The following is a 27,742-nucleotide window of genomic DNA, read 5'->3' as shown; positions in this document are numbered from 1 at the left end:
AAAGTTTGTGATTTGACTTCAGGAAGTTTGTGGGGTTAAAGGACCAATGACAACAGGAAAAGTCACCACAATCTAACTGGGGTGGCAGACCTACTCACAAGCAAAGGTCTTCCCAATCTCAATTGATTTCTGGGGTCAGCTCACTGGGGCCATCTTGAACGCTACCTTTAGGGCAGTAGGGGGCCATTGAAGGTTTGATCAAGGGAGTGAAATGGCTAAATAGACTTCTGAAAGGACATGTTGTCTGTGCGGAGTGTGGCTTTGGAAGGGAAGCCCAGAGGCAGAGAGACCGCCTGGAGGCAGGGAGGCCTTGAGGAGGCTGTGGTGAACAATTCAGGTGACAGATGGGGCCCTGAGATCTCTTCTAATCCCGAGAAATGCCTGGAGGATTGTAGGAGGCCAGGGAAGAGTAGGGTGGCTGGACTGCCTTTTGAAAGATGCTAGGATTTTCTTGGAGATTGAAAGAAAACCTGTGATGTATATGAGGACGCATTTTATAAACGGAAAAAAATCACATACACCTACCCTGATACTCTCTTGTCCTTGTCAACAGCTTTTCTTGGGCGTATAACATCCTACCTTTGTATTCAGGGAGCATTGACACAGGTCTCAAGGAAATTCCCAGCTCACCTGAATCACTTGGCAGAAACAAGTTTTTATGTCAACTCACAAACCGACCCATGTAAGCCCTCCAACAAACACAGAGTGCATTATTTATTGTGAAGGCAGGTAGCCAACAAAGGGAAATGGTCAGTTTTTCTTTTTTCTTGTTTGTCACAGACACATCTGTCGACCCACACCTGGCATTCAGCATAATATCACAGATGCCCAGACCTTCAGATTCAAGGGAAAGGCAGGAAGGACAAGTGGAATATGGACAGGATGTGAGAGAAGGAGTTTACAGTTCATCATAAAAGTCATAGCTTCTGGCTTTTGAATGCTTACTATGTGCGGGGCACACGCGTTAATTCTTCTATCAATGTCTGATGCGGGTGCTGTTATTACAGATGCTTTTACAGATGACGGAATGCAGACCTTAGGGAATTGAAGTATCTTACCAAAATTCACGCAGCTGGCAGAGCAGGAGCTGGATCTAAGGTCCACTATGACAGCTTTCTCCTATCACTAGACTTGAATACCAATACCTTCCTTTTTGTCCCCAAAGATACCCATACTGATGAGTCTGATGATTATGCTTCATTTATTCATTAAAAAAAATAATTATTGCCATGCTTGGCAAAGAGGGAAGAGAATGGTAGTAGAACAGGATAGACAAAGATCCAGAGACAGAAATGAATACAACGTGCCCAGGATACCCTGAGTTTGGCAGGTTAGATTTCACAGTAGATTTACCCGGGTGGGGGGGTGGGAGCAGGGGTGGGAGTGGATTTACCCAGGGGGTGGGAGAAAGGGGTCTCTACACACAATGGGCGGAGATGGGTGGGGCCAAGTGCCCTGAGAGAGCAAGAAGGAGTATCGCTTCCTTATTTATTACCTCTGGGCTCTCAAATGCATGACTACTAGGCAGAAGTGACAAAATAAAAAGGGAAAGGAAAAAATGCCAGCTACAGCCAGAATAAAATCAGGGCAAATAGAATAAAACCTGACAGCCAAGTATAAATAAATATTCGTAAAAGAGTTAAAGGACAGATTAAAATAAAAACACCAAATGCAATTCTTACCCCTTGACAAATGCAGTGCGAATTGGGTTCTTTTAATCAAATGTTTGGCAGGTGTATGAATTATTTATAATTCAATATCGGGTGGTTAAATGGAAAATGGAAGATGTTCCCGTCGTCTTCTCAGAGCTTATCCGCCTTCCCCAGTAAGTTCTTCCCGGGGGAGGGAAGGGTGGGTGGGTGGGTGATTGCCCCTCCCCCATACCAAGTCCTGGGCTGGATGCTGGAACCTGTAATCCCTGCCTAGTTCTGGGCACCACCATTTGTCAACTTGCTCCCTCATCACAAGCCTTCTTGCTGTTCAGAGCTTTGTTCAGGAAGGCGGGTTCTTCAAAGCTAGGGACAGGAGTGGGAGCAGCTAGCCAGGTCTAGGGGAGCCTGGCGTCCAGAGATCCGGGTTCATGCCCCGGGGCTTCCAGGGACTCTGTGCAGCTCTTGCCTCTTCCTGGCCCTCCTCCACTGCCATCCGTTGCCTTCCATATCCTTTCATTTTTGTTTACAGCATGCAGTATGGCACGGGGTGCCCCCCACATCCAATTATGGCAAGAAGCATAACTGTCTCCATTTTACAGAGGAGAAAACTGAGGCTCAGGGACATGCCTGGATGTACCTCAGGTCACACAAGTGGTGTGAGCTCAAGTTGGGGATTGGAACCTATGTCTTCAGCCTCCAAGTGTACTGGGAATGCATTCTGGGTGCAGGGGGAGGTCTGGAGTCTGAGCAAAGTGGACAGGACATGAGCTCCAGAATTACACAGACTCAGATTCCGATTCCAGCTGCATGACCTAGGGCATGTTCCCTAACATCTCTGGTCTTCCACTTTCCCATCTGTACACTGCACTAATGATAGGAGCTGCCCCTGGGGCTGTGGTGAGGATGAAGAGGGAGTGGAATCACCGTGCGGTGCCTGCCCTATGAAAATGAAAGTTAGATATCGCTGTCATTACTGTAGTTACAAGAAATGGCCCTCATTTTACAGATGAGAAAACTGAGGCCTAAAGTCACAGAGACTTCTCCATAGTCATTCAGTGAGTCAGCGGCAGGGAATCCAGGCCTCTAGGAGCTTGGCAGACCGTGTGTGGCTGGCTCATGCCAGCACCTCCCCAGGTACCCACCCACCCTTGATTCTGAGTTGTATGTCTACTCTCCCCACCCCCACCGCCATCACCAAAGAGTCCCAGGGAGCAGCTGCATATGGAGTCCTGGGCCCCACTCTTTTCTGCTCCCCAATCCATTTCTGTATGTTTCTATCTCACACACACACATATATGCACACACATATGCATACACACACCCAGTGAGCCAAAGCAGGAGCGGAGGATCCCACCACAGCCAAATGTTGCCTGACTTCCCTGAGCAGCAGATGAATGAGTCCTCACAGCTAACAAACGGCTGTCGGAAAGGTGGGAGAATGAAGGTAATTAGTCCCCTTAATGCCGATTTCAGACTAATCTTTCACACTTAAGGAAATTGTTCCAATGATTTTCTTATTTTCAGGGGAGCTCGTTAAGTAAGAATTAGAAAAATAGATATGGCAGGAGATAAGAAAATGGATTTCGTAGTGACAACCTGCCTATACACACTCAGACAGGGCTGGCTGGCCCGGTTCCGATGCACAGACCCAGATCTTCCTGGAGTGCATGACAGGAAGGTGTGCCAGAGTTCCCGGGCAGGACGAAGACCTCCAGGGGGACAAAGGTGATCAGTGAACCCTGACTGCAGTTGACATCTTTGCACCCAGACCAGCTTTCTCAGCCTCCCTGCCCCTAAGCCCCGGCTGGAAGAAGTGGTTCACAACCTTCCTCAACATCTGGAAAGAATGATGTCTTTCAGGGACCCACTGCAGGGAATTCAGACCTCAACACCTTCTGGGATCTTTGGGGGAAGCCAAGGAACATTTATTGAATGCCTGCTGTATGCAAGCTGCTGTGCTGGGTGCTTTCTCTCCATTTCACCTGACGACCCCAGGAGGTAGATGTACAGAGGTGGAGGTGCAGACTCAGAGGCGGGGCCGATGTCCAGCTAGCCCTGTCGGTTGTTTTCAACTGTCCCCTGTTCTGATGGATCAGTGACTATGCTGGTCCAGTGGCTCAGTGTCTTTAATATTGCCCTTTGTCATGTGAGCCAAGGCCACAGGGCTATAGATTCCCATCTGAAGCTAGAACCCCTGGTGTCTGACACCAAAGCTCACACCATTTCTGTCTCTCCAGGCCACCTCTGTGTAAGGAGTCCCTGTGGGAAGGAGGCACGGAGGGGATGACTTAGAGCCAGGAGAAACTGTGTCTCTTGCCGAGATAGTGCAGCTTTACTAGGTGGGAAAATGGGAGGGAAAGTCTGAAAAGTGTTTATCCTTCTGGGATGGGCACAGATAATTTTTCCCTCACTCCTCATCAGCACTCATTCCAGCCTCTCCATCTTTGCTCAGGCTTTCCCCTGACCCCCAACCTGACCACTGTACCCAGTGCTGATCACTTTCCCTTCACTCATCCCCAACAGCTCCAGACTTCTCTTTCGCCCCTGTGCCTGGTGGGGACTCATTGGTTCTCATGTTTAGCTGCATTCTGGGAAGCTTGCCTTTGTGTGCGCCATGACCATCCGTTCTGTGGACCAGGTTGCAGCATTGTTAGCAGAACTGCCTGGTGATTGGCTCTGCCAAAGGAGAATTGTTCTCCCACAGGCCAAATGGGAAAACGAGACTTTGTGAAAATGTCAACATGACATTTTTCCTGGGTCACAGGCCAAGTCTCCCCCACTCCCCCAACCACAACGTAGACCTCTGCTGTGCAGAATTTGTGCATTTGGAGAAAGCTCCTAGTGCAGTGGTTCTCAACCAGGAGGGACTTTGCCACCCTTGGGACATTTGCAATGTCTGGAGACATCTTTGCTTGTCACAACTGAGAGGCTGCTACTGGCATCTAGTGGGTGGAGGGCAGGGATACTGCTAAACATCCCAAAGAGCCCAGGACTCCTTCCCCCCAAACACCTATACACAAAATAATTATCAAACCTAAGATACCAGTAGTGCTGATGTTAAGAAACTCTGCCCTACGGTCATCCGATCCAATGACCCTTTTAAGCAACTTACCTCAGAGTTGGGGATAGAATCCAGGTCTCCTGACTGTTTCTACCACTGAGATTAAACGATGGAAAGGGAATTGGACCTCTGAGGCAAGATTCAGGGTTCAGACACTTTTTGTTTTCAATTTGACACATATACATTGTGCTCCTGTGACATACCAGGCATTGGGCAAGGTGCTGGATACTCAGTGGTGGATAAAATATATACAATCTCTGCCCGTTGGGGACTCCCACATAGTGGATTTTGAACTGGGTGACCTTAGGCATATCTCTTCCTCCTCTGAGCCTTAGTTTCCTAATCTCTAAAATGGGCACGACGCGACGTCTCTCCCAGCATTGTTGTGAGGCCTTCAGGAATTTAAATGTGAAATACAATTGTAGATTCTCGATAAACATTTAAGTAGATTGAATGCTTCTCCTTCCTGGAGAGGGCTGGCAGGTGGTGGGGAGAGTTTTTCTACAAGGAAAAGAGGAAGGGGAGAAAACTAAGACATTATGGAGCACCTACTGTATGCTTTTCATGGGATCCTCCTGTCAACACTGTAAGGCAGGTGTTCTCTTACTCAAAGAGAAGATGAGGAAACAGGGGCTCAGAGAAGGAAAGAGACATGCTCAAGCTGGATTTGAACCCAGCTCCCTGGCTCTTTCAGCTCTCCCACTCTGATGCTGGGCAGGGAGTCAAGGTCCAAATCTGACCACACCTGGCCCTCGAGCCTGATTCCCCAGCATCCCCTGGGGTCTCAGTCTCACCCCATTAGCGCTGCTTTAAAAAGTGCGGACCGACCAGGGCGCGTTATTGCCCACATAAATCAGGCAGCTCCAAGTATGGAACACCTTTAAACAAACAGCTGATGGGAGTGAAGTTCCAGGATCATTATTAATAGCTTTTCATTTCGGTGGCCGCTGTGCTGTGACATGCCTTCCCAGCAGAAGCCCTGCACAGCCAGCCCCTGATTCGCTGATCCCCCGAGTCCACCAGTCAGAATGAATGACTGTACCTTTGTGTTAATTGTGGAGCCCAGCCATACACAGAATGCTAATAGGGCTGAGTGGGAGGGGGTGGGTGCCAGCCTTGCCTGGTTGCTGGGCAGGGAAGGACCCCACCTGTGGTCTTCCTCCGTGGCAGCCAGCTGCTAGATCTGTCTAACTTCCTTATCTGGGCTCTGCCCTCCTCTGCTCAAGAAAGCCCCATGGCTCCTGTTGCCCAGACCCAAGTCCAGACTCATCTGTCTGCCATTCAGGGTCCTTCATGTCTCATCCCTTCTGTGGCTCCAGCCTCCTTGCTTGCATTCCAATACCATGGCGCCCTGTGCTGCTCAAACTCTTATTCATGTATTCATCCGTTCAATCAATCATCCATTCATTCAATAAACATTTACTAAGCCCTCTGAGGGATGGAGGGGATGAAGCTGTGAACAAGACGGGCATGGTCCGTCATCCCATGGAGTTTAATATCAAGCAGAAAAGACAGACGTTGGGTCTGTGTCACAGTTTAGCTCTTTATTATCTGTGTAACCTTGCATGAATAACCTCTTCTGGGCCTCAGTTTCCTCCTCTGTAGAATGGGAATAATAACAGTACCTACCTCACAGGGTGTGTCAGGACTTAAATAACTAAAAAGATATGTGAATCACTCAATATTCCTTCGATCTTTTACTACGGAGCAAGAAGTACTCCGTAAGCGTTAGCTGTTATTATCATTATTAACTCACGACTTCATTAAAACATGCGATGATGACTATAAAAGAAAGGTACAAGGAGAGCATCTGATAGGAAGCTTGGACTAGTCTGGAGCTCTTGGGAAGGGGTCCCCGAGAAAGTGATTTGTTCTCAGATTGGAGGGTGGGGGTGGCGAGGATGAGGACAGTCAGGTGAAGGGAACAGCCTGGGTAGAGGCCCTGAGGCTGGATGGATTTTGCCAAGCTGAGAACCTGAAAGGCAGCGGGGAGGCTGGCACGTCAGGAGCTATGGGGAAGAAGGTCGAAATGAGACAGGAGAAGCAGGCAGGAGGCCACACTGTGCAGGATCTCGTGGGCCTTATTAAAGTTTAGATTTTATTCTAAGAGTAATGGGAAGCTGTTTAAAGCTTCTGAAGCAGAGGATTGGCATGAACCTTATTCTGTTTGGAACTCACCCAGACCACTGTGGGTGTGAAGCAGACTGGTCCCCACCCCTTCACCTGCTGGGGTCCCCCGTCGGGTGGCTGAGAATGAAACAGGGACATGGGAGAGGAGGGTGTTGTCCAGGTGAACAGTAATGGTGGCTTGAAGTAGGTGGGGGCAGTGAGGTTGGAGAGGAGTGGGCTATTTCTAGAGACATACAGAAGGCAGAATCCTCCGGACAAGTAGGGATGCTATGGGGAGGTGCAAGATGAGGACCTGTTCGGTAAGATATTGAGGTGGCCCCATTCACTGATTTGGGGAAGAGAGGGAAGTAGCAAGTTTGGAGGATGAGGAACCATGCATGTAGCTTACCATGCTCCAGTGGCTGGAGGCCTCTGAGCCTTTGCATATACTGTTCCAGGGAGAATGTCCTTCCCCAATCTTGTCTGATGGGGCATTTTGTATGAATCACTCAAAGCCAGGCTCCAATGTCCCCTCTAATATTTGAAGCCCTCCCTGGTACCCCAGATTTGGTCTTTTTCCCACATCCACACCTCTCCCAGCACCCTGTACCTCATAGAGCTCTCGGCTCCTTCAGTTTCCTCTGCTGTTTCCATCTCATTTCCCTCCAAATTTTGGAAGGCCCCAGAGTGTAGTCCTTGGGCTACTCTTCCTCAGATGACCACATGCAACCCTGCAGCTTGAAACCCCATGGATTTGCTGGTGACACCCAAATGTGTGTGTCCAACTCAAATGTCTGCCCAAAACCCAACACATACAGCCTCTTGCCTGTCCAGTGCAACGTCTAAAAGGCACTTCAAAACCCTCATGTCTGAATCCGGACTCCTGAGTGCTACCCACCACCACACACAAATAATGAGAAAATAAATTCAAAAACTACTCCTCTTCCAGCTTTCCCCAGTTCGGTAACTGGCAACTCCATCCTTCCAGCTGCTTCTGCCAAGAGCCTTGAAGTCAGTCTTGACTTCACACCCCACATCCAATCCATCAGCAAATCCCGTCAGCTCTACCTTAAAATAGATCCAGAATCTGGCCGATCTTGCCACCTTCATTGTTAGTAGCCTGGTCCCGGCCACCATCATCTCTCACCTGGATGATTGCAACAGCCTTCTAACTGGTCTCCCTGCTTCTGCCCTGGCCCCCTGCAGACTGTTCTCAGTTATGGTGTTAAAACATAAATCAGGCCATAACACTCCTTCTCTCAAAATTCTTTTGGCTTCTTGTTTTACTCAGAGTAAAATGGCTCATAAGACCTAACATAAGTTAGCTTCTTGTTGCTTCTCTGACCTTTTCCTACCTCCCCTCTCCCTCCCTTCCAGCCACACTGGCCCTCTGGCTCTTCTCTGAATAGATCAGGTATGATCCCACCTTTGGGCCTTTGCACTTGCTGGTCTTCTTGCCTGGAACACCCTTGCCCCTGATGTCTGCCTGGCTCACTCTCTCCCTTCCTTCGAAGGTCCACTCAAATAGCTGACCCCATGCATCTTTCCCTGACAACCTGCAATAAAACAGCTCCTCAGTTCCCCAGGCCATTCATATCCCCTCACTCTGCTTTCTTCACCTTCTCCATAGAACTTATCACCAACTGATATGTTATAAATGGATGCCTCCTTTCTCTATAATGTGAGTGCCATGATTTTAGGGGTATTGTCTTTTTTTGCTTGATGCTGAATTCCCAGCATTTAGAACAGCACATGACACATAATAGGTGCTCAGTGGATATTTCTTGAATGACTCGCAGAGTTTTTATCTATCTGTCTTCCTGTTTGTCTGCTTGTCTGTCTCCCCCAGCAGATAGTGGGAAGCCACTGGATCCAATTCTCCACTGCTTTCCTGGTGTCCAACACAGAGTCTGCAGAGTGGGTGCTCATCAAATGTTTGAATAAACAAATGAATAATAATAGAATTTCCAGATGGATTGCATGGGGCGATATGAGGGAGGGGTTACAGCTAGACAGAGCTGCCTACTGGAACTTTTCCTGCCATTCCTGAAGAACCTGGGGTCACCTGGGAGGGAAGGAAGCTAGAAACATGAGCCAAGGAATCTCTAGAGACCAGAAGGAATAGGGATTAAAATTTAGGAGCTGGTGATGGAAGGATCTGAAAGTGTAGGTTTCCAACTGGGCTTCATGTTTGAGGCTAACCTGTGGATTTAGAATTCTGTTGGAAGTTCAGGAAACTAAAGTTTTAGAACGGGCCAAGAGTTTAGGGTTAGGGTCTGAATTAAGGTTTGGAGTTTGGAAAACAGGTTGAAGTTTTGGATTTAACGTTAATATTCAGAATTCTAGTTAGGGCTGAGTGTTTGGGAGCTGAGCCTAATGTTTGTGGTCAACTGGTTTTGAGAATGGGTCAAGAAACGAAAACTGGTGAGAAAACTGGACAAAGTTGAAGGTGGCATCAACTTGAGGGGCTCAACTTGAGGATATTTAGTAGATTTTCAAAGCTTCTTTGCCAAGACACTATGAGACAAATGCTCACGTTATATAGTCAAGTTCTTGAACAGTTTTTCTCCACTAGGGGCAATTTTGCCACCCAGGGGACATTTAGCAATGACTAGAGATGTTTTTGGTTGTCACAACTGGGTAGGAGGGTGCTGCTGGCATCTGGTGGGTAGAGGCCAGGAATGCTGCTAAACATTCTACAATGTCCAGGACAGCCCTCCACGACAAAGAATTATTCAGCTCCAAAAGTCAATAGTGCTGAGGTTGAGAAACCCCATGCTGGAGGATTTATTCATTCTCTAAAGGGTTAGCCAAGGCTAATCCAAGTGGGCCAGGAGTCAGAATATGAGTGTTTAGGGGGAGGGCTGGTGTGATGTGGGCCTGAGCTATAGAGTCAGGTGCGGGCACACTTGTGTCCCCCTCCCCTGAATGGAGCTGCTGACAGCTGTCTCTGGCTCTGGCAGACTCTAGGGGAGAGGAAGGGGGTTAAGGTGGAGATGGGGAGGGAGAAGGAGGAGAGGGCCAGCCCAATGTGTCAGGAAATTCATGAAGCTACAGACAAGCAGGGTGGGAGCTGGTGAGAGACATAGAGAGAGAGAGACTAATAGTTTTGCAGAACTGCAGAGAGCCTGAGCAGGTTCTATGGGGGGTGTGTTAGGGAGGAAGGTTGGGGGTGCGGCATGGATAGTCGGAGAGCTGCAGAGAGTTGGCATCTGGAGGGCCTGGTGTCTGATGCACCCTCTGCAACTTATGTGATTGCCTTGTTCAAGACAGAATTCAAATAATAATAGCTGGCTGGGCATGGTGGCTCACTCCTGTAGTCCCAGCACTGTGGGAAGAGGCAGGTGGATCACCTGAGGTCAGGAGTTCGATACCAGCCTGGCCAACATGGTGAAACGCCATCTCTACTAAAAATACAAAAATTAGCTGGATTTGGTGGTGCGCACCTATAATCCCAGCTACTCAGGAGGCTGAGGTAGGGGAATCACTTGAACCTGGGAGGCAGAGGTTGCAGTGAGCCAAGATCGCACCACTGCACTCCAGCCTGGGAGACAGAGTGAGACTCCATCTCACAAATAAATAAATAAATAAAACAAAAAACAAACAAACAAAACCAAATAATAATAGCTAACACTTGCATCACACTTACTCTGTGTCACTCTAAATGCTTTACATCAGTTAACTCATTTTTAATCCTCCATCGGGCCTGTGTGGTGGGTACTACTATAATCTCCATTTTACAGATTGGATACGGAGGCAGAGGGGTTAGGTAAGTTGGCTAAAATCCCATAGTCCTAAGTGGCCCTACTGGCTCCAGAGCTGGCTCCAGGCTTCTGTTTTCCATTTGCTTCTTCTATCATTGGCATTGACCATCTCATCACACCCTCTCAGTAGTCTCCCGAGATAGGTGCTCTTGTTACTGCCCCTGCTGCACTGATGAAGTAACCAAGGCGCAGGGAGGTGAAGCACCTCTCAACACAGCCAGGTCTGCCTGACAGCGAGGCCACTTCTGCTCTCTGCGTTGTAGCCTGGGGTGCACCTCTGCACAGCCCTATGTGCCCACTCTTGTGGCCATATCTGACCTTCACAAATGGCCTCAGGCTTCAGGGTTTCTCAGCCTCAGCAGCAGTCACATTTTGGCTGGATAACCCTTTAATGCTGGGGCCTGTCCTGCTCAGGGTAAGATGTCTAGCTTTACCCCTGGCCTCTACTCATTGAATACCAGTAGCACTCTTTATTTCCAGTTGTGACAACCAAAATTGTTGTCTAGACAATGCCAAATGTTCCCTGGAGGCCAAAATCAACTGCTCTCCCACCCCAAAGGAGAATGACTGCTCCAGATGGTCGGCAAAGGAAGATCCTCCCATGACATCGCGGATCACGGAAAAAAGGGCCAGAGAGGGTCACACCTTGCCCAAGGTCACTCAAAGAGTTGGTGGTAGGACTCAGGTCACTCTAGCCAAGAGGAAGGCATGCCTACTAAGCTTTCCCGCTGGAGTCTCCCTCCCCCAGGGTGAGTGTTGAGTGCCAGCAATGTGGCAGGAGTGGGCTGCCTGTCCCAGTAAATGCACAGGTCCCATGAGCAGCCTGTCCTTGCCAGAGCCCTCTGCTCTCCAGCTGAGCCGAGGTGGAGCTCGCTCTGCTCCTAGCTGTGGCACTCGGAAAACAGCTGTGGCTTTGATGCCAAAGAGACCAGATTTCAAATCCCATACTGCTACACCCATACTGTGGGACCCCAGGCACAGCACTCAACATCTCTCACCCTCTGTTTCCCCATCCAAAAAATGGGCAGTTTGGATTAGAGAATCGCAAACACCCAACTAGCTCTGATGTTCTGATTTTCTGACAACGTAGGGTATCCAGTGTCTTAGTCCTGGCTGTGCCTGCAACTCAAAGTGGCACCTTGGGCAAGTCACTGCCTCCTCCAGAACCCACTCTCCTCAATCCGCCATTCACCTTCAAGCAGCCAACACTCCAGTCACACAAAACTTCTCACTGTGATCTAAACCATGAATTCTTCCCTGCATCGGTTCATGCTGCCCCTCTGAAACGCTCTCCTGCCCATTATCCACCTGGAGAACTGTTCATCTTTTTAAGACTGAGCCCAAGTCATTTGCTCCAGGGGGTCTTTCTGATTCCTGCAGGCAGAGTTAATCACTCCTTCTTTTGTTCTGTTCTGGTGCTTCTAGAAGAGCACCAGCCACTGGTTGTGTGTGTGTGTGTGTGCGCGCGCACACGCGTGTGTGTGTTTTCTCCACTAGACCAAAAGAGTCCTTGCAGACAGACCCTGGGTCTTCCTAATCCTAATGTTTTTGTGGTCCACACAGTGCCTGGCACAGAGTAGATGCTCAGTACATGCTGAGTAAGTAAGAATGAATGAAGCGGGGGAGGAGACTGCCAAGACCCCTTAGTGGTTACAACCCTCTAGAATCCAGGGAAGGAGGCCAACCTCTTGCTGTCATCTGGTCTGAAGCTGCCCCCATCCCCAGTCCCAGCAATGGCCTGTCGTCTCAGCCACCCACACACTCTGCGGACTCAGAGAGTACCTTGGACAGCAACCAGACACTTAATAAAAAATGCTTTTATCCTCCATGAAGCTGCCGCTACAGGGAGCTGTCTGTGCAGACCTGCGTCTCCCTGTGTGCATGGAGACATGTGCTTGTAGAAGAGGCCTTGCTTCTTCCATTTTTCAATCCATCCCAGGACTTTCTGAGGATCAGGCAGGGAACCTATGTTTTTCATGTTTATGTTTCTGAATGTGCAGTCTCCGACCTAAGATATGGGTGGCTGGGGTTAGGGGGAGCACTTTGGAATTCCCTCCCTCTAATAGTCCCTCGAGGAATCCACACTTCTCTTCATCTGAGCCACATGTACCCAAATTGTCCACAACCCCTCTTCCAAGAAGTCCTCTGACTAAACCAACCAGATCTCAGTTCCTGGTTTTGGGGGTAGGGAGGAGAGAGGTGGTCTGTGTTCTTTGAGATCCATCCATTCAACAGGTATTTTCTGAGAAGTTATAAAAACATGGAGGCCGGGCGCAGTGGCTCATGCCTATAATCCCAGCACTTTGGGAGGCCAAGGCGGGCGTATCACGAGGTCAGGAGTTTGAGACCAGCCCGGCCAACATGGTGAAACACCGTCTCTACTAAAATACAAAAAATTAACCAGCCTTGGTGGCACATGCCTGTAATCCCAGCTACTCAGAAGGCTGAGGCAGGAGAATTGCTTGAACCTGGGAGGCGGAGGTTGTAGTGAGCCGAGATTGCACTATTGCACTCCAGCCTGGGCGACAGAGCAAGACTGTCTCAAAACAAAACAAAACAAAACAAAACAAAACAAAAAATCGCTTACATTATGTTTAACTTATTGGAGTCTCAGTTTGTTCACTTGTAAAATGGGGGTAGGTGTAGGTAGATATGCCTGCAACATCAAATCCTTAAAAGGGGGCAGTTTTATGGTTTATGCATTGACCCTTAGTGCAACACATCAGCTTCAACCTTCACCTAAAAGCAGGACTGGATGTCTTCATTCAGCTGTGTCCTTCCTGTGGGGCCCTAGTTAAGCCCCTTCCCTTCCTTGAGTCTCTGGTTGCAAAAGAAGTGGATTCTCTTCTCTAAGTTCTGGTTCAGCTGTGGGGTCCTGAGTTTCTAGGATTCTATACTGATGCTGGGGAGCCATGCAACTTCCTCTTTCTTCCTCCTGCCCCAAGGAAGGGGCTGGGGCCTCAGACAGGAGACTGGACACACCAGAGCTTCCTGGGGATGGTAGGAGGGTACAGAAAGAGGAAGATCTGTCCTAGCTGGGGTGTGAGAGACAAGTTAACAGCTCAATTGTTATTTCAATTACACGGATTATTTGAAAACAATGTTATGAGTTTCATCACTGACAACCCCGGGAAATGGCTGCTATGGCAACCAGGGAAAAGAATGGCCCTGACCAACCAATCAGAAGTTCCAACTGTGCCCCTGTTTGTACAAACTCTCCCTCCTCCACAGGCCTCCCCCCATTCTCTGCTGGGGTGGGTGGGTGGGGGCTTGGGAGGAAGAGGAAAAGAAAGGGGCAAGAAAAGTCCATTCTGTAGAAGGGAAGAGGACAACTGAAGAAACTGAGGCACAAGGAGAAGTGGGATTCCTGGCATTGGTTGTTCATCCCACATTCTTCAAGTGTGAGAATGTATCTGACCCACTGCACCTTCCCAGTGCCCAGCACAGGCCTGGCACCCAGCAGATAGTAACAGGGCTTGTTCCAGAGCTGCCTGTGCTTGGGGAGGGGTTTCCCCTTCACACCCTTCATTCTCTGCTCACCATCCGGTGGGAGGGAATTCTCTGAGACCTTTTCCACGAAGGCCACACACAATTGGCCTTGTCTTTCACTGCCAGGAAAAGAACAGGCACGCGAAGAGCCTCTCACTGGCAGGTGAGATCTGTGCGGTTCTGGGGTGTCTCTGAGAGCCCTGGATGTCTTTCCCTGCTGCCCCCTGCAGAGGCCACCTCTCCCTGCAACGTCCTTTGGCCCAGCCTTCTCCAAATGAGGCACCCCAGTGGTCTCCAGAAAAAGTGTTTTTGCTTTGAGAATATCCTGTGCTCTCCCTGTTCAGAAAGAGGCCAACTTGATGGGAAGCTGGTTGGACTCTAGCTCTGCAAAATCTCCCTCCTGAAAGCCCATTTCCTACCCGGCCTGAGCTCCCTGCTGTCCACTCCTGTGTTCCCGAATCCCTCATCACATTTACTTTTAAAGAAACCCTTACATAGGGCTTACAAACGCTAGGCACTGTTCTAAGTACTTTACAAACATTAGCTTGTTTCATTCTCACCACAAGCCTGTAACGCAACTACTGTGATTATCATCTCCACTTTACAGATGGGGAAACTGAGGTGGTTAAGTTACTTGTATAAGGACAGGCAGCTAGGAAGGGGGGCAGCTCAGGGAGCAGAACCCAGGCAGTCCAGCTTCCAGAATCCAAGCTCTGGGCTCCCATTCTCATTCCTCCTGATAGATGATGATCCAGCTTGAGTCTTGCCTGATAGTCAAAAGATTCATAAAATTCAACTTTTGTTGCCTCATCTATTTATTTGTAGAGGCAGGGTCTCGCTCTGTCGCCCAGGCTGGAGTGCAGTGGCATGATCATAGCTCACCACAGCCTCAAACTCCTGGGTTCAAGCGATCCTCCTATCTCAGCCTCTGAAGTAGCTAGGACTACAGTCGTGTGCCATCACGCTTGGCTAATTTTTAAATTTTTGTGGAGATCGGGGTCTTGCTATGTTGCCCAGGCTTGTCTCAAACTCCTGGCCTCAAGTGATCCTCCTGCCTCAGCCTCTCAAAGTGCTCAAAGTGCTGGAATCACAGGTGTAAGCCAGCACGCCTGGCCTGTTGCCTCACCTTTTTATATCAGGAGCCTCCTAAGTGCTTGTCCTGAAACTTCTGTGCTCCCCTTTTGTATCTTCACAGTCAGGGAGTGGTAGACAGATACAAAGAGAGGAGGCACCTGAGGACGTTATCAATAAGTGGATGTCTGTAGATCAATGCTGGTTCTCACAGCCCAAAGTCCTGAGCTGGCTGTAAGGCAGGGAGGGGCATATTCATTAATTTGGTACCTACTATGAGGACACTATGTGCGCATTATCTCATTCATTCCAGCAAGGGGGGTCTTACGCTCCTCATTTTACAGATGAGTAAACAGAGGCTTGGAAAGTCGAACACCTGCCCAAAGCCATTCAGCTAAAATGTATCCAATAAGGACTGGTGCCCAGATCTGTCTGTCTCTGACTGCCATTAGCAAAAGACATGATTCCTGTCCTCAAGGGACCAGTTAGAGAAGCAAGACAGGTAACAATGGTTCGCAAAGGGCTGCAAGGGGGTGCTGAGATTGAATAGATGTAAGGGCACAGCCCAGGTGAGCAAAGGTTTGCAGGTGGGAATGGGCCCTGGAGCAGTGGCCTAGCAGGTCTGTGTCTGAGCTCATCAGGTGATCATGTCAGATGACGAGATGGGGCTTTGAACGCCAAGCAGATGGTTTGGCGCTGACAGGCGAGGCCACAGGGAGCCATTGCTGTCTTAGGAGCCTCTTTCCCTCCCTCCTGAGGCAGCCTCCCTCTCACGCAGCACAGCAATTTCCCAAAGCATTTTCTCTAATTTGTGATTGTTTTTATAACCAGAAGCAGCAAGAGTCTCCAGCTTCTCCCAGCCCATAAGCCGAGCCTAATGGAGCTGCCAAAGCTGCAGGTCTCCACCCCCAGCCCAGCCCACTTGGGGACTTACAAGTCCCTCTGTCCCAAAAGCCCCCCACGGTCCTAGGTAGGCTGTGGGGAGGGTCTTATGGTCCCAAATCCAGGGGCTTCTTTCCCAGCCTGAAGCTGGCTGAGTTGATGCAGAGGCCTGGGAATGACTTTAAGCTGGGGCCACCCACTGCCGGCTGATGGTGCCTCACGGACCTCAAGGGCTGGTACCCTGGGACAGAGAGTGGCATGAGGGCTCTGGGAGGAAGCCAGGGGCTGCTCGAGGGCTCTAGGAGGGGCAGGGGCTGAGTGAGGAGGCCAGGGCTCTGTGAGTAGGGATGAGGGCTCCTTGAGGGAATGCAGGCTCAGAGACGAGATGAGTCTTCAGTTCGGAGGACAGAAATTCTGTGAGAGAACAGGGGCTCTGGAAGGGGGAGGCATGCCAGAAGGTGACCAGGAGCTAAGTGACAGGAGGTGCTCAGGGACGGAATGGGGGCTCAGGGACGGGATGGGGGCTCAGGGACGGGATGGGTTTCCAGGAGGGCTGGGGGCTCTGTGGAGGGTTAGAGCTTTCACAGGGGGTGCAGCTCTGTGGAGATTCTGGGGAATTGGGGGCTCTATCACGTGAGAGGACCAGGCCTCCACAAGGAGACGGGGACTCCAAGAAGAGACGGGCACTCTGTGGGAGGTGGGGATCTGGCCAGGGGCTTGGCTGCAGGGCTGGGTTTGTGAGCATAAAGGCTCAGAAAAGAGAGCATGGGCTCAGTGAGGGGATGGGGGCTAACCTGCAGGGGACAGAGGCTCCGGAAGGGGCTTGGGGCTTTCCAAGAGGATGAGGGCTTGGAGAGAAATGGTGGCTTATGAAGGGACAGGGGCAGTGAGAGAGTGGGAAGGCCCTTCCTCCAAGTTTGTTTTGGGAATTAAATGCAGCCATCTCCTCCCTGACCCACTACCCGGGTGCCCTGCCTCAGCTGACCCATCCTAGCCACAGGGTTGTCTCCTTGGCTTACACAGCCCTGTGCCCCTGATGGTCCCCTCACCTTGGTCCTCTGCTCCACCACTCCCCCACCCACCTCTCCTCAAGGCAAGATCCTGATGCCCCCTCTACTAACTCCTCCACAAATGCCCCACTCTGCACCCATTTCCTCAAAGTCACCTCTACAGATTTTGATATCCTCCTACAGCCCAAATGCATTATCAGGTCGGTACTTCAGACACCTGTAATGATCAATAAGGTAGTCCTCCCTCACAGCCAACCTCAATCTGTCTAGCTGCAAGTGCAACCCATTTCCTCTGTTCTGTCCTGGAAATAGAACAAAAAGGCTGATCTACAGGCCACTGTTCATTCCATTCTTCATCGCTTTGGATACATAAAGTCTCCTCTTAAACTTCTCTCTTCTAGGTAAAATCATTCTGGTCCTTTTCGTTGGCTTTTCTAATCATTATCTTTAGGATCAGATATCTTCAAGTGCTGTGTTAAGATTTTATCAGAGCCTGGCACATAGTAGGCTCACAAAAAATGTATCTTGGATGGATGGAGAAGTTGGTAGACTTCGAGGGTGAATGAGGGTGGAGAGATGAGTAGTAAGAAGATGGAAAGAAAGGTGGTGATATGACTGTAAATGATGGGTGGGTGGATAATGGGTGGAGGTGGGTGAGGGGTGAACTGCAGGCAGATGGATGTTTAAATGGAGGTGGGTGGGCTGGAGGATGATGGATTGGATAAATGGATGGACTGATGAATGGGTGGATGGATGGATGGATGGGTGGGTGGATGGATGAGTGGATGGATGGCTGGCTTAGATGGGATGCTGGCTGGATGAATAATCTCAACTGGCATCTCAATTTTCCCCTATATATCCCAAGTATAGGCTCCCCTAATTTGGTTAATGGACCCCAGTTCTCTCAGACACCAGGCCTGAAGTTTTGTCATATTTCATTCCTCCGTCTCCCTTATCTCCCACAAGCAAACAGCTCTGAGTCCTGTTGATCCTATTTCCTTGGGGCCTTTCTCCCTGGCCCCTGTTCTCTACAACTTCATTAAGCCCCCACCCCACTTATCTCCTGGACAATTTCAGCTGCCCCTGTCTGTTGCCTCCTTTCTCTTTCCCTCAAGTCCATCCTAAAACACTGCCAACAGGAAATTCTTTCTACAGCTTAATTCCAGCCAGCAACCTTCAATAACTTCCTATTGCCTACATTCCTCAGCCTGGAGCTCCACGCATCTGAATTCAGCTACAACTTCCCTTTCTGGTCCTCTCTGTCTTTCCTCCCCTCCATGTCCTCTGTGCCCTGGTCAACGGGGCAACCGGCTGGCACCCAAGCCTTTGCCAAGCTCCTCCTCTTTGCTCACGCTCTTCCCACCTGCTGGAAAGCACCCCCACCCTCCACCCATACCCTCCACTTGCGGCAGCATCATCCTAGCTTCAATACACAGCTCAAATGCTGCCTCCCCACGAAGCCTCCCCTGGTGCCCGCGATCAGATAGAGCCAAGTGTGCCACTTCCTCAAGAGCATTTATGGAGCACCTACTATGTGCCCAGCTGGCAAATAGGGTCCCGATGGTGGGAGGGCTAGGACACAGGAGAGACACAACCTTTGCCTTCCAAGGTACACAGCCTGCTCATGTAGTCATGTGTGTGTGAGCATGCAGGTGCGTACAAACATATACAGAATTCAAGGGGAAAAATAAGGGCATGGCTAGGTGCAGTGGCTCACGCCTATGTGAGACTCTGTCTCAATAAATAAATAAATAAACAATAAAAAAAATAAGGGCAAAATAGCACAGTATTAGTAGCTAAGGCTTATGGAACACTGAATATGGGCCTAAGTGCACTGTTCTAAGTGCTTTACTTCTAATAATTCATTTCACCTTCTCAATAATCCTATGAGGTAGGTACAGATGAGGAAACTGAGGCAGAAAGTCACTCAGCTAGTAAGTGGCAGGGCGAAGATGGGAACCCTGGAAGTCTGGCTCCCAGGCAGTTCTCTCAACAGCGCACAGTAGTGTGTCATGAATAGTGCTGTTGGAGTGGGGAGGACACAGAAAAGCCATGATAAGGCTCATTCTGACCTCCCAGCTCCCCTCCCACCCTGCCAACCCATCTCCCTTCTCTTCAAGCCATTTGAATAAATGGACACTGAAATAGACTCAGCTAGGGGCAAAGGATTCAGTCTGCTCTGAGACACCATAGGGCCCTGGGCAAGTTCCGGCCTCTCCCTGGGCCTCAGTTTCCCTTCTGTATCATGGGCTTGGATTGGTCAGTCCCTAAAGGCCCTTTCAACTCAAAAATGCATAACCCTAAACACAGTCACTTGGATCCTAGAAGACGCAAGCCTTGGCAGCCTCCTGGCCTGGGGGCTGGGCTGCCTCTCCTGGGAACTCTCTGTTGTCCCTGAATACACAATTTTAGCCTCTGGTCCATGTGGGCCCCGCTGTGAGGCCACAGTCCTGTGTCTAGTTACCTGAGTCTGTCTGGCTTGTCACCTACCCATCATCTTGTCTACCCGCTGACCTGGATCCACCTGCTTCTGCTACCCATCCATCAGTCTGCCTGGGCCCATCCACCTTGTGTCCCCCTCCTGCCTGGTGCCTGTCACTCTGCCCATCACACACACACACACACGCGCGCACGCACACACACACACGCACACACTCCACCTCCCCAGCTCCCCTCCCCTACTCTGCAAGCACTATGGTGACAACAAAGAAGATGGGGCGGGGCCTTCTGCTTTTTTCACTCACAGAGGGGTCTGTGGTGTTAACATCTGGACCTACTTCCCAGAAGCCAAAACAGTTCTCTGCCATCCAGCATCCTTCCCTTCCCCAGGGACCCCCCCAGGCCCCTCTTTGCTGGCCCCAAGGGCTTCTACTTGAGGAATCTGGTCAGGGCCACGCGCCTCCTGCCAAAAATGTCCAAGTGGTCCCTGAAGAAATCATCGGACAAGAGCGTGTAGATGTGTGTACAAGGATGTTCATGGCAGAATTGTTTGTAATAGCAAAGGATTGGAAACAACCCAAATGTCCAACAGTGGGGGCTGGTTAAATGAATTATGGGCCAGCCACACAATGGAGAACCATGCAGCTCTTAAAAAATGATGATGTAGATGTATATTTATCGAAATGGCAAGACATTCACAATATATTATAGGGTGAAAAAAAGCAGGTTATGGAGGCATATGTATAAAGCAAGATGCCATTTTTATTTTTTAAAAATCTATATATGTCAAGAAGGATATGCACTGAAATGGTAGCCAAGTGGTGGTAAAATTATGGCTAATTAAAAATGCTTTCATATATAAAAAGATACATACATATATACATATATATATAAATGTACACACGCACACACATAGAGAATCACTCTGTATTAAATGCTTCCTGTGAGCCCAGTGCAGTGCTAAGCACTTTGTCTGTATTACTTCATTGCTCCAGAGTCCTTGGAGGTAGGTTTTATTAAAACCATTTTCTAGATGAGGAAACTGAGGTTCACTCAGCTATTAAGTGGCAGAGTTGGAACTTCAACTCTGCTCTGTCTGCTTCCAGAGCCCGTGCACCTAATCACTAGGTTGTCATATTTCTCATTTTTTTTATCTGTAACTTGCCTATTAAATATATATATATGGCCGGGTGTGGTGGCTCATGCCTGTAATCACAGCACTTTGGGAGGCCAAGGCGGGTGGACCACCAGAGGTCAGGAGTTCGAGACCAGCCTGCTCAACATGGTAAAACCCTGTCTCTGCTAAAAATACAAAAATTGGTCAGGCGTTGTGGCAGGTGCCTGTAATCCCAGCTACTCGGGAGGCTGAGGGAGGAGAGTTGCTTGAACCCAGGAGGCAGAAGTTGCAGTGAGCCAAGATTGTGCCATTGCTCTCCAGCTTGGGCAACAAGAGTAAAACTCCGTCTCAAAAAAAAAAAAATATATATATATATATATATATAGAAAAATATCTGTGGATCCAGGAGCTCCCCACCAGCCAGTGCATCCTTTTCTCCTCTCTAAGTGCCTGTGTATTAGCATGGTCCAGCTCTCTGGGGAGGGGCCAGGCAACCCTGGTTAGAGTTGGGCCTAACTCTAACTCAGACTTCAAGGCTACATGGCCTCAGTCCCCCTCTCCTCACACCCAAATTTAATTCAGTGAATGGAGTGAGTGCAGCTTTGCACCATATGCCACGCTAGACCCTAGGGAGGAAAAAATGAGAAAGCCCAGCGCCTGCCTTCAAGATCTTCTCATCCAGGGCTTGGTTTCTCAGCCTCCACACTATCAACAGTTTGAGCTACATGAGTCTTTGCAGTGGGGTGGGGCGACTGTCTTGTGCGTTGTAGGCGGTTTAGCAGCATCCCTGGCCTCTACCCATCAGATGACAGCAGCAGCCTTCTACGCAGTAGTGACAGCCAAAAATGTTTCGAGACATTGCCAAGAGTCCTCTGGGGGGCAAAATTGCCCCCAGTTGAAAAACACTGATCTAATGTGCTGCAGATGACACAAGGCAGGCAGTGAGAAAAGAAAACTAAACTAATTGCTACAGAGGTTCAAAATATAGACAGGAGTCACGTGTGCCTGGCTGGGTCCAAGAAGGCTTCCGGGGATGAACCTGTCCCCGAACCTTGAGAGCGCCTCAAGCTTCTTTCCATTCTACAGACTCATCCTGGATGGTGAGCTCCTCCTTCCTCATGGCCTCAAAACTCTGTTTCCAGCCCAGAACTCTCCGAGTGGGCCTAGATGTTTTTGCATGACTATTCATCAGGCATCCCCACTCATGTATCCCACTAGGATCTCACCTCGACCTGTCCACAGCTGGTCCCCACCTCTTCTTGAAAGCCCTTCTCCTCTTCATGTAGCATCTTCACGACCCACACAGCCTCCTGAGCCAGGAATGGGGACTCCTTCTCTCCCCCATGCCCATGCAGTTACTCAGCTCTATCCATTCCACTCCCACAACCCTCACGAGTGAGTGCCCCTCCATGACTCAGAATCAGACACCAGCAGCCCAGGACCTGGTCTTCCCCACCCAGCAGCAGGATGAGGCTTCTAATGGTGAATCTCCATGCGCCGCTCCCATGCTGAAAACCTGTGTGTGGCTCCCCACTGCTCTCGGGATGAAGGCCAAGCTCCTTGTGTGGCTTTCAAGACCCACAGGACCTGGCTGCTGCCCACCTCGCTGGCCTGGTTTCCTGTGACTCCCACTCCCTGAACCCCACTTCAGCCAACTGAACTCGCAGTTCCTCTGCTATTCTCCCTCCTCTTAGGGCCTTGGTACCCCTTGGCTTGGAGGCTGCCTTCCGTCTCTTGTTCCTCCCTACCCCCCTTTATCCCATAGATAACCGCGAGACAGCCTGCAGGTGTGCCTCAACATCATTTACTCCTAGAAGCCTCCGCTGCCCCGCCCATTGGCTGTCACAGTTATGAGAATTGTTCATCTTCCTCCCTGGTCCACCAGACTCCTGTCGGCTGGGATTCAGGCTGCTTGCTCACCATTGTGTCTCTACCATTCAGCACAATGCTTAACACATAGTAAATGCTTTAGGTATATATGTAAATGTATATATTTTAAACTGGATAATGAATGGATGGTCAGACAGGCAGATGGGTGATGCAACGAAAAGGGGCTATTTGGGTTGGGTCCTTAATGCTTTGGAATATCTTCAGGGAAGGGTGTTCAGGTGGAAGGGCAGGTGGGGCTGGATGCAGGAGTGTCAGATTGGAAGCACAGTGGGAGATAAAGGAGGATGCAGACGGATTACAAGGACCTTGAATGTCATGGTGCCGAGTCTGGACTTAATTCAGTAGGCAATGGGGAGCCATGGAAGGGTTTTAATCAAGCCGGTGACACGATCCCACCTGCGTTAGAGAAAATACGCTCTGGTTGCCACAGGGGTTGCAGCGGGAGGGTATCAGAGGCTGGGAGGCCAGGGAGGAGGCTGCCACAACAGGTTAGGCATGAGCCAGTGAGGTCTGAGCTGGGGCAGGGATCGCGAGATGGATGAGAGGGGAGAAAAGGTAGAGATTAGGATGAAATGAATCTGTGGGACTCTAGAACATGTTCCTACACTGCCGACTGCATGCAGGGACTCCACCTTCCTCGAGGCAAAGGAAGAAGGATCCTGAAGTCAGAGACAGATCCTGGTGGTCCTAACTCACTTCCCCTCCTGCAGGGGTGCAGGCAGCCAAAATGATGTGCAAAACCAAACAGGGAGGAACCACTACCTTTACCCCATGGGAACAAAGGAATACAAACGGAGAGATATGAATAATAACGATACTGCTTTACGTATGGGGTGTCCTATGTGCCAGGCATCGTGCTCAGGACCATACATGCTCATGCACATTTAATCTTCACAACAACCCAATGAGACAGGTATTATATTTTCCTCCATTTCACAGAGCAAGAGACTGAGGCTCAGAGAGGCAAAGTAACTTGCCAGCAAGTCACAAACTCAGGCTGGTTGGACTCCAATGCCTACGCGCTTAATCATCTATTTATATTATGCACAGGAAAGAGCTGGTAACAAGTGGATGGCTGAAGGCTTGTGGGTCTGACGACAAAGCAAGAAGTTCCCAGCCTAATCCCAATGTGACAGCAGGAAGGAGCCTGCTGATGGGGCGTGAAGGGAAACGTGGGGGGAGAAGGGAATTCCTCCAGGTTTCTGCACCTCATGTGTTTGAAATCAGATCCACATATTCAGAAAGGTGTGTGCCCATTGTAAGAGAACTGAGCTAAGGAGTGAGCAGTGAACATATCCTTAACCCCCAGATGGGCCACCTTTGGAGTAATTAAAGAAAGGGATCCTTCTCTGGGGGTAAGCAGCCCCACAGGCCATGGCTGGTAAGTATATGAAGCCTTTTTGCAAATTAGAGAAAGATGCTCCCCTCCTCCAGGCAGGCACCTGACTTGGACAGTGGAGCTTAAAATAGATTTCAGTCCCCACTCTCCTCCTGCATTAAATGTCCTTGGACAGTCAACAACCTGCCCAACTGCATATAACAGCCATGCCTCCAGCCTTCCTGTCCTGCACCTCTGTTTCCAAGTAGCCACTCTGTATCATCAACAATGAGAAAATGTCCCTCCTGCCAGATACACAGAGCTCAAATCACTCCACAGACAACTTTCTTTTAGGCCTTGTCTCCTCCATGAGGGGAAAGACAGTCCTACCATGCCCGCCTGCCCTGATGAAAAGTTGAGGTCAGAGCCTGTCCTGGTGGTGAAATATCTAGGCTCTCTCTACAGGGGCCAGAATCAAAACACAAGGTTCTAGGAAGGAGAGGCCCTGACTCGAGAGCTCCATCTTAAAGGTGCTCTGAGGAACCCAGGGTGGAGGGTGTGCCCACTCTTGCTGGGGGCATGAGGCTTTTCTCTCTGAGCCTGGCCTGAGGCCTGGGTTTCCTTTCAGCCTGATTCCCCACCTGGTCCCCAGCCCCAGCACCCTTCCTGGCTCAGCTATGGGGAGGAATGAGGAAGTCCTCGGCCCTGAGGCCTCAGCCCACCCACCACCATAGGGTCTTCTATTCCCCCACTCTCTCCCAGGCCGTGCAGTGCCAGCTGCTGCCCGTGTTATATAAACAGAAATCATTCACTCTCTCTCCCTCTACCTGAGGCTGCATTTCAGACTGGAGCTTCCTGATGGAAGAAAAAGGGGAGAGGGAAGAACAGAGAGAGAGGAGAGGAAGTTTAATTGGCTGACTCTTATCGCCCATGTGGTAAATAAACTGGCTGCTCCGAACTTTGACAACTCGGGAAGAGACGGGCCCTCCTGGGCTCCCTGCCCCAGCTATGGCCCGGCCCCGGTCAGAGGGCTTCAGAAAGCAGCGCTCCTGCAAAGCCCTCAGAAAGACCAATGCCTGGGGAAGCAGCAGGGGCATCGGGGGTTCCAGCCTCTAGGTATGATTATTCCAGAGCACGACCAGAAACATCCTGAGATCACAGCCACCCTTTTGACAGAAAGGCTGTGACTCACCCGGAGGTCACAACACACTTTTAGGGGCCAAACTTTGTCCTCTGCTTCTGCTACTTGGCTTCTCTGCTAAAGGCATTCAACAGCTTTCTTCCCACACTGGACTGGGAGCACTGGGGTCTAACTTGAACACTTCATGCTGAATTTAAGCAAGTGTCTTCTTGTCCTGCCTGCAGCATGAAGCCAAGAAATGGGTCTGTTTTTCCCCAGGCCTACCCAACACATAAGGAGCGTTGGTGAGGCCTGGAAGTCAAGATGCCTGGGTTCCTATTCTGGCTCTGGGTATAGCTTACCATGTGACCTCGGGCCGCTGTTGCCAATCCTTGAAAATAGAAAAGAGGGCAGCCCAGGTGGTCTCCAATATGCTGATCACAGTTAGGAATAGGGAAAGGGGTTCTCGTCTCCAGGGGCCCCCTGATGGGGACGCACAAGAGGTACAGGTGTCCCTTAGCTGAGAGAGACCTGGCTGGCTTTATAAAGTACCTGCCCCCGAGACACTGGCAGTGGTGGTCCCAGAAGGGCACATGGACATCTCCAGGAAGCAGTGTTTAAATGTTGGCAATGCCCTTCCCTTCCAGGAGGAATGGAAGAGGAGAGTTCCAGACACTGGGACAAGGAGGGAAATAAGGGTGAAGTAGAGAAATGACTGGGGCAGGGAACAGGTGAGTGCTACAGAAAAACTGAGGCAGACAGTACAGAAGATGGGTCCTGGAGGACGGGGAAATGGTCATCGATGGGCAAAGACCAAAGAATGTCACTATGGGTGTAGAGGCCAAATTTCAACAAGGGCTGTAGACTAGAGGCAACTGAGGGGGACGGAGTGGGCACTGAAGGACACATACACGGGATACTAATGAAGGACAAAGAGTCATGGTCGTTAGGGTGGAGCCTTTGGGCCCCAGGGCAGTGGTGATGCTGATATAGGGTAGTGGCGCTGACCAGTGGGAGAAGAGGATGAGATCCTGAACCTGAGTGGAGGGGCCACAGAGAGCTGGCAACAGCCAAAGCCCTCGAATGAGCCGCTGCCTGTGCTGGGGGCACCTTGGCCAGCTCCAGAAAGCTGGGGAGTGCTAGAATCAGCCCCACGGAAAAAGAAGCTGGCATGCGCAACCCTGGCGACGCCCGAAGGGGTGGGAGAGAAGAGGTTCCCAGGAGCGAGCGCCTTGGAAGCCCTGAGCGGCCTCAAACAGCAGTTTCTCTGCCCGCCACAAGGGGGTGCCCTGCACCTCGGGGAGACCTCGGGGGACCCTGGATCAGCTCTGCCCGCTGCAGCCACGCCTGGGACAGGGCCCGACAGTGCCAGAGAAGAGGCAGCCGGGAGGCGCGAGCGAGACGGGTCCACATTGTGCCCACCCAGGGCTGCCCAGCACCCTGCGCGCCCACGCAGTCCACTCTTCCCAGTAAACGCCGCGGCCCCCGAGGGTTAGCCCTAAGTGGCGCTCTCTTTGGACGTTAGGCTGTCGGGGGCCCCGTCCTTCTTCCGAACCGGGGACGGTGTCTCCGAAGTCGAGTCCTAAGGAAGAGGGCAGCGCTGGTCCTCGCTCACCGCCAGCCCGCCCGACGGCCAGAGGGCAACAGGGTCGCGCGGGTGGGGCCGGCAGGGGTCCCTGTGGGCCGGTTCTCCGGCTCAGAGGGGGCCAGAGCCATGCGTGTCGCCGCGGCTGGAGTCAGCCTCCGGGTGCCCCCGGACGCGGCACGACCTCGCACACACACACCGCGCGCACACGCTCGCGCCGTGCGGTATTTCCCGGCCCCGGACCCCGCCTCTGGGAGGGGCCGGGGAGCCGAGCCCCGCTAGCCGGGTTGGGGGACCGGGAACGCCTGGGTCCCAGCCTTCGCGTCAGGGCTGTGCGCCACCTTCCCAGCTCCTTTTGGAGCGCCGGCTCGGCCCCTGGCGTTGCCACCCCTCGGCCCGCGGGGGTCCCGGAGGCTCCTGGGCGCGCGGCGGACGAGGTTGTGGGGACGGGTGGGGGCTGCGGGCTTTGGGCCGAGAGGCGGCTCGGCTCCGCGCCGGGGAAAGTTTGGACGTGGGAAACTCCCTCCCCGCCCGCCCCGCCGAGAGGAGGGGGCGCGCAGGGCCGGGCGCAGGCACCCCGGCTCCTCCTGAGGCTGGAGGCTCGCCCCCCGCGCCGCCTGCCCGGCCGCTCCCGCCGACCAGGGGGCTCCCTCCCCGCCGGGCAGCCTCCCCTCGGCGGCGATCCGGCCGCCCCTCCCGCGGCACTCCGCGCTCTTACCTCGGGGAGCGGCCCGCGGCTCCCCCCAGTCCTGCCGCCTCGGGACGCTGCGTGGGGCGGAAGCCCCGGCGCGGGCGACGGGCGAGTCCGGAGCCCCGCGGCCGCCCGGAGGAGCCGGAGGGAGAGCGGGAGCGAGAGGGGGAGCCGCGGCGGCGTGTGCGCGCGTGTGTGTGAGCGAGAGAGCGAGAGAGCGAGGGAGTGAGCGAGCGAGCGGGAGCGAGGGAGTGTGCGTGTCTGACTAGGGGGGAAGTGTGCAAGGGACGGATCCCTTCCTTCCTCCCGCAGCCTCTGGTGGAGACTCGGAGAATGCAGCGCCCGCCGGGCAGAAGCGCCGCACAGTGCCGAGCCGCAGGCGGCCGCCGGGCCCGGACCCCCCGCAGACGGGGAGCCCCGGCCCCCGCCCCAAGGATCGCGCCCCTCCTACGCCACGAGGGGACGGCCTTTCCCTCTCTCGGGCGGCCCAGTCCCAGGAAACCCCACAGGGGACAGTGCCCCTCCCTCCTCCAACCCTAGATCC

The 27,742-nt window shown here is 51.5% G+C and overlaps 1 protein-coding gene across 1 annotated transcript in view; it reads right to left on the bottom strand.

Annotated features, from left to right (window-relative positions):
* CDH22 (cadherin 22) overlaps positions 1 to 27,461 on the bottom strand; it is a 133,822-nt gene extending 106,361 nt beyond the window's left edge. The window contains exon 1 of the mRNA XM_025399914.1: positions 27,226 to 27,461. The gene's annotated coding sequence lies outside the window, so the exon portion shown is untranslated. The remainder of the gene's footprint in view (positions 1 to 27,225) is intronic.
* Between the last annotated feature and the right edge of the window lie 281 nt (positions 27,462 to 27,742).

This window comes from Theropithecus gelada, chromosome 10, assembly GCF_003255815.1.
Source record: "Theropithecus gelada isolate Dixy chromosome 10, Tgel_1.0, whole genome shotgun sequence".
Taxonomy (NCBI): domain Eukaryota; kingdom Metazoa; phylum Chordata; class Mammalia; order Primates; family Cercopithecidae; genus Theropithecus; species Theropithecus gelada.
The sequence above is the reverse complement of the archived record's forward strand: the minus strand, read 5'-3'. Positions and strand labels throughout refer to the sequence as shown.